At 38.0% G+C, this 12,689-nt stretch overlaps 1 long non-coding RNA gene across 1 annotated transcript in view; it reads right to left on the minus strand.

Moving 5' to 3' along the window:
• Positions 1-12,689, minus strand: part of LOC113604343 (uncharacterized) — a 436,767-nt gene that overhangs the window by 54,403 nt on the left and 369,675 nt on the right. The gene's annotated exons all lie outside the window — the stretch shown is intronic.

A 12,689-nucleotide genomic window follows, 5' to 3' on the forward strand; every position in this document is an offset into this window, starting at 1 on the left:
ATAGATTTAAAGCAACATAATTAATACAGGGAATACCTCTGATAGATATTCAAAGAAAATGATGTAAAACGTCTAAATATTACTTGTACAATTAATTGCTCTTGTGATTATAAAAATAATACACATTTGTGGTAGAGAATTTGAAAAATATGTAGACATATATAAAAAATACAAATCACCCTGGATCTTACAATTTAGAAGTAACAACTTACCAAATTTCCAGTATATAATGATACACACACACACACACACACATGCATGCACATGTTGAAAAAAGTGAAGAAGCAGTAAGGTAGCTTGAGCATAAAACATTTTTTTTGTTTACTTGTTTAACTGTTTTCAAGGTTTTGTATCTAGCTATTTTTCCTTATCGTATACTGAGTCAGCCAAAAAATATTTTTAATAAAGTGAAAAAAAGTGAGTTCATTTCAATCCTATGAAGAACTATGCCAATGAAAATGATAAGAACCTGGTTTCTGCCATTGCCTTTTTTCCAGCAGGCTTATGGGTTATTAGAAAGTTTAAGATGGCTTTCAGAGATTAATTAGTTCCACGTTGAATTTCAACAAATATCCAATGGTAAGAGCATAGCACAAAATCCATTAAGCCTTGTGACTGTTCATTATGAAATTCTGAATTTTAACCGTCTAGCAACGTAATCCAAGCTTAGATTTATCTTTTGTCCCTCAAGACTGTAAATTCCAAACAGAGTATGGACCTCTTCTTTGGGCCTAGGAGGCTACAAGTAGGCAGAGGAGGAAAGAGCTCCTTTGCTCCTCCCTAGGTTTTCTGTCTACATGCTTGCCTAGCACCATGGCTCATTCACCAAGCATGTGGGTGACTAGCAAAGAGATATCATTCCCCTTCTCCCTCTCTCCCTCTCTGTCTCTTTCTCCCCCCCATATTCATTCTCTCTCTCTCTCTCTCTCTCTCTCTCTCTCTCTCTCTCTCACACACACACACACACACACACATGCACACACACATATTACACAGCCATAAAAAAGGGAAGAGGTCATGCCACTTAAGACAACACGGATGGAAGACCTAGAGAGTATTATGCTAAGTGAAATAACTTAGACATGAAAGGCAAATACTATATGATTTTACTCATAAGTAGAATTTGAAAAACAAAACAACAAATAAATAAACAAAAAGCACAATCAGACCTATAAATACAGAAAACAAACATGAGGGTGAAGGGAGGGGCAAAAGGAGTGAAGGGGAGTGGAAGATACAGGCTTTCAGTTATGGAATAAATAGGTATAGGAATAAAAGACACAGCATAGAGAATACAGTCAGTGATATTGTAAGGGCAATGTATTGGTACAGATGGTAGTTATACTTGTGGTGAAGATAGCATAATGTATAAACTTGCTGAATAACTATGTTGTACACCTGAAATTAATATAACATTGTGCGTCAACTGTATTTAAAAAAGATCTTAGTGGAGCATACACTCTAGCGAGCACAACAGACAAAAAAGCTAACATTCTACAGTGAAAATGCCACAGGAAAAGAAAACAGCAGGGTAAGAAAGATTGAGAGTAGAGAGTGGAGAGTGTTTTAAATAGGATGATTGGGAGAAACCTCACTGAGAAGGTGGCATTGGGGTCAAGATGTGAGAAGGTAAGGGGATAAGCCATTTACACATGAGGGGAAGGGTTTTAGGCTGAAGGAACAGCCACTGCAAAGGCCCTGACACAGGATCAGGCTTGTAGGTTTGGAGGAGAGTGAAGGAGTAGAGATGATGAGATCCAAGATATAAGGAGTGGGGAGAGGTGTGCATGTAGGATCTTGAAACTTACAAGGATTTTAGATTTCTACTTCAATTTGAATCCTTGTACCACCATTTGTCAAAAGTCACAGACTCAGTGACTTGCTTGCTTGTCTGTAAAATGGGAATCTTATTGACTATACAGTATTTTTGAAGATTAAAATGAAATATCAAGCGCAGTGTCTAGCATGTGGTATGTTTGCAACAAATGTTGGTTTCTTTATTCTTTTGGGTATTATTTTGTGTATTTTATAAATGTACACATAGGGGCACCTGAGTGGTTCATTTGGTTAAATGTTCAACTCTTGATTTTGGCTCAAGTCATGATCTCAATGTTTGTGAGACCAAGCCTCGTGTTGGGCTCTGTGCTGAGTGGAGCCTGCTTGGGATTCCTTCTCCCTGCCCTGCCTTGCTCCTCCCAGACTGTGTTCTCTCTCTTGTTCTGATAAATAAATAAATAAATAAATAAATAAATAAATATTTAAAAATAAATGTACATGTAAACATAAAAGGGTGATGTAACCAATAGTTACCAAGAGGTATGAATCCAAGTATATTTTAACTCTGTAAATAAATAACAGTTTCCCCCAAAACAATAAACACTATTATCTAATACAAACTGTATCACCAATACAAACTAATAGATGGGTTGAGGATTCAAGTTGAGCAAGGAGCTAAATGTTGGTTGAATGTATTAGCCATTGGTGACAGCTGGTATATTAGTAGAAATGTACAGACAAATCTCATTATTTCCTATTTCCATTGAATGTCTATTTCAAGGTTAGAAAAAATGCTATCTGTCCTTCTGGGGGGCATCTGAACATTCAAACAATGCCAGATAAAATGGTCACTTGCAAACTTTTGAAAACACCATTGCTGGCAAGGTTGAAAGGGCCTCTCTTAGATAACAATTTGCTCTGCGTTAACTCTTTTTATATGATGGTGGCAGTTTTTCTCTTATGTGGTGGTATCATTAGAGTTTCATCTGAGTTCACAGAAACCATTTTCTGGCAAAGTTGCTACTCGAACCCAGTTGCTATAGAAGTTGAATATCAGTGGGGGAGGCAATTAGTTAGCTAGTTATTATGACTTTTCTTACTTAGTACATTTTTAGCAGAAAGAAAAATGACAAAAACCTAAAATAATTCTATAGAAATAGACAAGTAACTTCTTTTACCCATAGATCATTAGCACAGTGGACAGGATTTCCAAGAATCTACCAACACCTATAACATCCTCTCCTGTTGTATTATTATGCAGTTGTAATCAGTTAATAGGGCCAACAGGAACCATTTTAATAAAAGTTACAGGGTACTTAGCATTAGAGGGCCTAAAACCATGGGAAGAACTAAAGATAGATTCCTCTTGGTAGGTCAACAGCAACTATACATGTTATTGCCGAGACAATTAGTTATACGACCTTTGGTGGTATGGCTTCTGGGAGCTTTAAAAAATATTTGCTAACTTTTCCAGGGAACACTAGTCTCTGTTGACTATCCTGCAAAGTTTGCTCTTAAGCATTAATATATTATTTGATCTCTATCCTTTGGTCTGGATTTGGGAGTTTACAGATTACCTGATAAGGGCTTTTCCTTCAAAAATTGTCTTATGATTTTTGTACCATATATTAGGAGCCCAATAAATGCTGAATGAATGAATGGGGAAAAATCCACTTCCTTTTCTTTCTACTTTTTCTGTTACAAATCAAAGATTGAGCACACACATATTAAATATTTTACCCATTGCAAAGTATATGCATATACTAACGTATGCATAGATATGCGAAATCTGGCTTTTTAAAAAAAAACACACATACCAGAATATATAGCTCCAAATAAGAGTTGCCCTTTCTGAAGTTATCTAAAGAGATAATCCATTTATTTCTCTTTTTGAAATGTTAATTTATTTTTGAGAGAGAAAGAATGCACATGTGGGGGAGAAAAAGAGAGAAAGGGAGACAGAGGATCCAAAGCCAGCTCTGTGCTGATAGAAGAGAGCCTGATGTGGGGCTCAAACTCATGAACTATGAGATCATGACCCGAGCCAAAGCCAGTCGCTTAACTGCCTGAGCCAGCCAGGCACCCCTAATCCATTTATTTCTCAGATTTAAGTAAAAACTTTGGGAACTTTCCTCTGGGAAGTTCACTCATGACCTCTGGTCATTATTTTGGATACTGTCATAGTCAGCAAATGTTCACCACCTGATAGATTTGATTTCTAAAAATAGCTAAAAGTCAGCTGGAACCAAACTTCTGAAATAAGTAAATAAACAATCTGGATAATACTATTCTTTATCTAAAAAAAATTGGGCAGTACCATAAAGTAATAGGTTAATACCTTTTTTTTTTTTTTTTGTATGGCTTATAAATCGCTTTTTAAAAAATAAAACAGATTTGGGGCACCTGGCTGGCTCAATCAGTAGAGCATGGGACTCTTGATCTTGGGGTTGTGAGTTTGAGGTGCATGTTGGGGGAAGAGATTATTTAAAAACAACAACCCGGATTTATTGGGAAATAATTCACATTCCATATACAGTGTACAATTCAATTATTTTTAGTACATGCATAGATATGTGCAACCAACATCACAGGTAATTTTAAAATATTTTCATTTCCAGGGTGTCTGGGTGGCTCAGTTAGTTAAGTGTCCTATTTCAGCTCAGGTCATGATCTCACAGCTTGTGACTTCGAGCCCCATGTTGGGCTCTGTGCTGACAGTTCAGAGCCTGGAGCCTATTTCAGAGTCTGTAGCTCCCTCTCACTCTGCCCCTCCCCTGCTCATGCTCTGTCTCTCTCTGTCTCAAAAATAAATCAAAACATTAAAAAAACTAAATAATATTTAAAATATTTTCATTTCCATGAAGAAAAACCCTGTACTCTTTAGCCATCTCCTCTCTTCCTTCCTTCCCTCCCTCCCCACTCTCCCCAGCCCTAAGCAAACACTAAACTGACTTTCTGTTTCTACAGATTTGCCTATTCTGGACACTTCATATAAATGGAATAACATGCTATCTTTGTGACTGCCTTCTTAACATAATATTTTCAAGTTTCATTTATATTGTAGCATGTATCATTCCTTGTTACAGATTAATATTTCACTGTATGGATATATGGCATTTTGTTATTCTTTCATCTGTTGATGGACATTTGTTTCCACTTTTGACTATTGTGTATAGAGTCGGTATTACCATTTATATACAACTTTTTGTTAGAATACCTGTTTTAAATTCTTGTGTGTGTACACTTAGGAATAGAAATGCTGGGTCAGATGGTAATTCTATGTTTAACTTTTTGGGGAATTATCAACTGTTTTTCATGGAATCTACACCATTTTACATTTCTATTAGTGCTTTATGAAGGTTCTAATTTCTCTATCTCTTTGCCACAACTTATTATTTTCCACTTTTTGAAAAATGATGGCCATTGTAGTGGGTGTAAAGGAGTATCTCATTGTGGTTTTGATTTGCATTTCTCTAATGGCTATTAATGTGGAGCATTTTTTCATGTACTTATTGGCCATTTGTAGATTTTCTTTGGGAAAAAGTGTCTATTCAATTTCTTTGCCTCCTTTTTTTTTTTTTTTTTTTTTTTTTAAAGAGTCGCATGCTTTACTGACTGATCCAGCTAGGCACACCTCTTTGCCTACTTTAAAATTTGTAATGGGCACTTCCAGAAGAGAGGATCCAAATGTTTTGAGCCATAGCAGCACTGTTGGAACAAATGCATAGCCTCCTGGAGTCACTAAACTGGAGTGTGACACATCTTTGACCATAGAGTAAAAACTCAATTAATCAATCATATCACTTTAAGATGATTCTTTGTCCTACATTTAGCAATACAATATCCATGGGTTTCTACAACAAATATTTACACATCTGTTGCACATTCATAGACCATATGCTGCTGTGTATATAGTAGGGACTTACTAAATAACACTGGTGGCTACACAATTTCCTTGAAGGAAGGGTTTAGAGGCAGCAGTCTAGTTGGAAGGAGGAATGCCCTGAAGCTGTGTTTGCATAACACTCATATATGACTATCAAAGTATGATTACTCTACTACAAAGAATAGGGGAAGCCTGATAGAGATCATGGGGACCTAAAGCTTCTCCCTTTTGCCAGCATCTATAACTAACTGAGAATCTGAGGAACTGTAATTGGAGAAGGAAACATGCTTCCCAGATTTACCAATGGCTAGTCACATGGATATAGGCACAGCACTCTTCTCTCTCTTTGCTCCACGTATGGATATTTCCAAGCAAACTGATGGATAGATACGTGAAAGGTGGTGTGGATTAGCAGTAGGAGGGGTAAGCAAGCCAGTAAATGGATCAAAGACAGTAGCATCGTGATGGGAGAAAATGGACTGATAAGTGGGTAAAAGTATGGATGGGTAGTAGAGAGGACTTCTGTTTAGTGCAGCAACCCAGGCTGCTGGCAAGCAGTAATTCAATACAAGTCTTAATAGTCTAAAAGATTAGTCAGCTGAACCACAAAACCAGGTTCTGATGGAGTCCTTTTGAAATATTCAATTTCATCCACCCTGTCACCTCTGAGAATTAAAAATTGCCTCAGTGGGTCCAAGTGGTTCTGACTAATTTTTCCCATTCAGTTCTCTCCAGATCTTTGGTGTGGATCAAAAGCTCTTGAGAAAAAATGAGCAAGGGGGCTGCATGCATTACTGGCAATCAATTACCCAAGGTTTTAAACTGGGAACACACAATGGTCTCAGCTTTTCCCAGGGCTGCTCCGTGAAGAAAGGACAATCTATGAGAACAGAATAAAAACACAAACTGAAAGAAGATGGAATTTGTGACCAGCTTAGGGATTTTCTCACTTCTCTCTAGGGTCTTCTGTTAGAAAACAAAATCAGAATTATGTAATATAATTCCTTCCATGCCTTTCTCTTGCTTGGAATTAAAAATCATCTACTGAAGACTTTCTCACTTCAAAACCCAGTCAGGCGCTTTCTACTATCAAGGAAGGTGCCTGAAGAATAAATTGCTCCTATCAGAAATAAAGCATTTTAGTTCTGCCACAAGCAGTGAGATCTAGGTTTATAAGTCTCTCCAAAGGCAACTCCATTTTTGCTGCTCTCCTCTCATTTTCTTTTGATGCATAAAACCTGTAGACTGGAGCGCTGTGATTGCATTCGGCTCCGGAGCAGTGTAATTGTAAATATTCATTGGAATTCAAGCTAGCTTTCCCAGGTCTCTCCTAGGGCTGTGCAGCTATGCAAACAGCGGCGGTGCCATGTTAGCTCACAGCCCGGAGGCCGCCTCTTTCCCCACAGCCCCTAGTACCCTTTCTGTAGAGTGAGTGCGTGCAGAGAAACTGGCCCTTAAACACCATTTCAATCTACCATTTTACTTCTTTCTCTCTTTCTCCTCATGACCGTTGATCCTTAGTAATTCTGTCTGTCAGTCCCAAACATGCATTAAAGAAAGAACCACATCCTCGACTAAAAGCTGAGTCTGAATGCTCTCACTGTGCCTGTGTTCAACATATTTAGAAGATTAATCAGATTTCAGTCACTTCATAAATTTATATACAAATACACACAAACACACACAGAATAATATATATATACACATATATATACATACATATATATACATATATATACATATACACATACATACATATACATATATATACATATACATATATATACATACACATATGTATACATATACATATGTATACATATACATATGTATACATACATATACATATACATATGTATACATACATATACATATATATACATATACACACATATATATGCATATATATATACATATATATGTATATATATATGTATGTGTATATATATATAGGAACTCCAGGTGACAAACTAGGATAGAGATCTACTCTAATTAAGATATAAGAACATTCATGAGTTATTCTACCTTTTTCTAAGTTAAAATCCGCAGAAATCAAAAATAAATTAATATGGGATTAGGAAAAGTATATTACTTGTTAGAAACTTAAAGAGTTATTTACATATTTAAAACATAAAAATTGGGCCAGAAGGAACCTGTGTTTCACTATGCTGATTCAATTCTCAATGTACTGCTGCTAAGGCTGAAGTTGAAGGTACAAGCCAGCCTCACCAGACCACTCCCTGATATATCTTCTGAATCACAGATGATTAGATTCCTATGGAATTCAAGGCAACTGCAATATTAACTTCAAAACAATCCAAGGAATAGATCGATGCACAGAAAAATGACCTATACAAAATAATTTTTGGAGTTAAAAAAAGAGGGAGATATTTTATTAATGTTGAAATATTTCAATGCAAAAGTAAGTCTAGATTGAAATTCTTTGGGTCTGGCCAACATTTAGATTTAGTGATGAAAGAGAATTACTTTAAGTGGCAAAAAATATAGAATGGTCACAACTTCATACTTATAAGGAAATTTATTTTAATTTTATTTAACTAGGTGAGTTCATGAGCAAAAGACACTCTGCTAGGCATTTTGAGGACTACAAAGATGACAGACGTATGCACCTTACATCTTGAAAGCTTTAGAATTTAACCGCAGAGAGAAAATGTGCAGAAATAGCTATACTACAAGAAGGGCAAAATACTATGTTACTTAGAGGGAGTGGGTGAGGTGGAATTGTGAGCAACCACATTGCAGAGGTGAAAACCAACCAGACTCTGAATGAATAGAAGCATTTGACAGATGGAGTTGGATGGAAGGAGAAATCCATCTCTACAGAGAGGCGTCATGAGTTGAATTGTGTCCCCCCAAAAAGATATTGTTGAAATTCTATTCACCAGAAGTTGTGAACATGACCTCATTTGGAAATAATGTTTGTAAATATAATCAAGTTAAGATGAGGATGAACTAGATGAGGACTGGCCCAAATTCAATGACCAGTGTCCAAAGAAGAAGAGGAAACTTTGGACCCTCTCCTGGGTAGGGGAGAAGGCCACATGAAGATGGAGGCAGACGGAGACTGGAGAGATGCATTTACAAGCTAAAGGAGCACCAAGAATTGCCAGTAACCAACAGAAGTTAGAAGAGACAAGGAAGGATTTTTCTCCGAGAGTCTTCAGAGAGAACGTGATGCTACTGACACCTTCATTTCAGACTTCTACCCTCCAAAACTGTGAGAGAATACATTTCTATTATTTTAAACCACCCATTTTATGGTGCTTTGTTATGGCAGCTGGAGGAAACTAATGTAGGAAGAAAGAAGATGTGGCTCAGCAGTGGGAAGTGTGGGACTTATTCTGAAAGGTGAAGTTTGGGTCGGCCAGGGAGCAGTGTGTGTAAAGACCAACAGTAGGAATTACATCTAGGAAAATAAGAAGGCTCAGATTGTGGAGTTTGGGCCTTTATTCGTCATCTTTAAAGCATTATTAGGAAAGGGAGTGATAGAGGATTCAGGATGAGCTGGAAGAATACACAAGAAGAAACGGAAATAGCCAGAAGGCTGTTGGGATATTTGAGATAAGAAGTGACATACTGCATGGTGGCTGTGGTTATGGAAAGGGAGCTATGTGTTTGAGAGAGGTAGAGGTAGAACTGATGGAATCTGGAGACTAATTAGGTAAAGTAGTCATGAAAAATAATTTGAACTTTGAAGTCTACAGAGTTGAGATGGAAGGATGGAGAGGCTAGTACCAGAGACAGGAAACCCAGGAGGTATAATTGGTTTGGGAGAATGTGTTGAGAAGAAGAGTCTGGATTTTAGTAAATGGAGAAGTCCAGCAGAATCCTGGAAATGTGGACCTGCAGCATGAGAGGTCTGTTGGGCTGTGAGTATAGGTCTGGGGCCATCTGCACTGAGGAGATATCAAAGGCCTGGAAATGGTTGAGATCAACAATGAAGATGGGTGAGCATAAAGAGAAAAGCTGAACATTGGGGGAGCACCTCTGTTTAGGGGTGGGAGATGAGAGAGGCAAAGACAAGCTAGAGAGGCAGAGGGCAACCAAGATCAACCCAAGTCAGGGAAGCCAGAGAATGTAATGCATGAAAGAGAAGGTGATCAGCAACATAAAATGCTGTAGGGAGACTGAAGAGGTCAAGGACCCAGAAATAGTCATTGGCTAGAGGGATTAATATGCCAATGATAACTTAAAAGAGGACAGTTTCAAACTAGGGGTATGAGAGATCATTTTGGAAGGGTTTGGGAATGATGAAGGGGGTGAAAGAGGCTAATATTCTTTTGACAGGTTTGGTAATGAACAGAAGGAGAAAGATAAGAGAATTTTTATTGTTCTTTCTGTTTTAAGGTAGATAAATACATGAGCATGTTAATATACTAAGGGGAAGGAATAAAGGATTTGAGAGAACTGAAAAAACAAAACAGAGCAGGATAACTGTTGGAGCAGAGCCCTGGAAGGAAAAAGGATGGATTGGGATCCAGACAGAGAGAGAAGAATTAGCCTCAAAAGAAGCTGGGACAATTTTCCCTCTGAGCCAGGCAAAAAAGATAATAGGAGGGATTTTATATCATTTGAATATGGAAGGAGGAAGTTGAAGGAGTTCATTTTAGAGAATCTCATTTCAATAAAGCACAAAGCAGGTAGCCTCATGAGAGAGAGGTGTGGCTGAGTGGGTTGCAAGTATGAGGGATGGGAAAGAGGATATGTTTGGGGAATATGATAGAGAGTGAATAAAAGGATGGCTAATAAGTCTGGTTGAGGTGGTAGCAACAGTGCTAATTGACAAAATTAATATTACTTGACAAGATGTAACTTCCTCCCACAAGTTCTAACAGCTTATGACAGGCAGGCAGGTGGAAAAGCAGATGGTAGGGAGAGGCCAGTGTTTGTTATGGGCCAGATAATGACAGGAAAGCTCAAAACCAAGGGATTCAGGGTATAGTAAAGGCTAGAATAGGCATTCGAAAGACTTTTTCAGAGGATATCAGTGTCCTTGTGCTTCAAAGTAACCTAAAAATAGTAACAGAATAAAAAAATTAAGAAAAAATGAAAAAGTAAAGGATTGTAATGTTCCTTTCTTCCTATGCATTCCTTCTTTTTTCTCAGTTATTCATTCAACAAACCCTTGCAAAATGCCCATCCATGTAAAGGCAAGGAAAAAGAAGGTAGCAGGTGTGTCAGGTCTGTAAGATCAGGTTCCTTACCCTTGAGAGTCTAAGATAACACGAACCAAAACCAAAACCAACCAACAAACCAACCAACCAAATGACCCAAGAACAATAAGCACTCAGCTCACACTATCCACAAGCAATTGCTTTAAGTGCCTGCCCACATATTAATTAACCAGTTGGTACTTTGACCCTGGGATGTAGGAACAATTATTATGTCTAATTTCACTGATGAGGATATTGAACTGCGGAGAAGTTAAGTGACTTGTCAAGGTCACACAGCTAGTTGCCAGTAGAGCTGGGACTAAACTTAGTGAATCTTGCTCGTCTGTGCCCTTAATGACTATGCTATGTGAACTAAAAAGATTATGAAATGTGTTATAAGTAGGATGATTACATATTCCAAACAGTTTGGGACAGATCCACTTGATAGCTATTGTCTCAGTGAAAGTTTTCATTGTATCCCCTTTCAATAGAAAGTTTGGAGGATAAAGTACATGGTTCTCCTTAATTAAAAGAGAAACTAAACAATTGCTGGGCTTTTCTTCAAACAATTAATTGTTGGCTTATGTGATGAACATGAAGAACCAGAAGACATTTGAGGAAAATAATGAAATGACTATCTCTTGTCATGATACACAGCCTCATGGCCTGCAAAACCCAGCTTCTTTGATCTCCTTGGTAAGATTACAGCTCCTGTCATATTTCTAGTGGCCTCTGTCCCTCTAAGCACTTTAACCCTACTGCTAAAGGAGTTGAAAAAGAAACAGAAAGGTGCATTCTCTGAGCTGCTACCAATTGGACTTCTACATACCATTCTTTAGGCAGTAATAGAAATTGAACCACAAAATCCTACAGTGAAAATTTGCCCTCCCATCTCTCTCTCTCTCTTTTTTTTAACTTAACATTTTTAATTTATTTTTGAGAGGCAAAGAGAGAGCACAAGCCGGGTAGGACAGACAGAGAAGGAGACACAAACTGGAGCAGGCTCCAGGCTCTGAGCTGTCACCACAGAACCTGATGTGAGGCTTGAACCCACAAACTGTGAGCTTAGCAGACTGGGCCAACTGCGCCACTCAGGCACCCCTCCCATCTCTCTTTCTTAACTCCTTTTCTTATCTCCATCCCCAAGAGACACTCCACCATTTCCTCCAAGCCAGCCATAATGAACATGTGTCATATGGATATGCAGCCTCAGCTAGAGCTGGTATCAGGCTGATGCCAGGCCATTTGCAGTAATGTTGGCTGTTTTGTGGATGTTGGTAATGGCTTCACATTGTGAGCTACATCTCCTTATTGTTTTCAGCCTCCAGTGGGAAGCAAGAAAATTGGTACCAGCCAATGGAGATCTGGTACCCTATGAAAAAATGTGTTCTTGTCATTGCCAAATTAGTCCCCTTGGAAGATTTAGAGATGTACACTCAACTCCCTGTGGACAAAAAATGTATCACTTAGTTTTCTAATGCTCACTGACGACAGGCATTTATACAACATTGTGATTGGCTCTTACTCTAGTAATGGTGTTTAAAATGCTGCAATGTGCAAAAATGATGGTAATGCCTAGGCCAGAGCAAGCAGAGAACCAACTCAGCAAAGTGAACAGAAGACATCCATCCAGGGTTTTCAATATCCTGCTGAGCGACTATTGTTTTGTAAGGCTTTATTATTCTCTGAGGTTTTAATATGCTGGTCCACAGAATTCTCTTATTATTTCTCTGACTGCTTTTTCTATTGTCTCCTCTGTCCATCCTGGGCTCTCTGTTTTTCCTTTCTCTGGACTCACTCGTGCAGTAAATTTTATGCATTCGTACTGATTTCAACTACAATTTGGATTACAA

Source organism: Acinonyx jubatus, chromosome E2 (assembly GCF_027475565.1).
Source record: "Acinonyx jubatus isolate Ajub_Pintada_27869175 chromosome E2, VMU_Ajub_asm_v1.0, whole genome shotgun sequence".
Lineage (NCBI taxonomy): Eukaryota > Metazoa > Chordata > Mammalia > Carnivora > Felidae > Acinonyx > Acinonyx jubatus.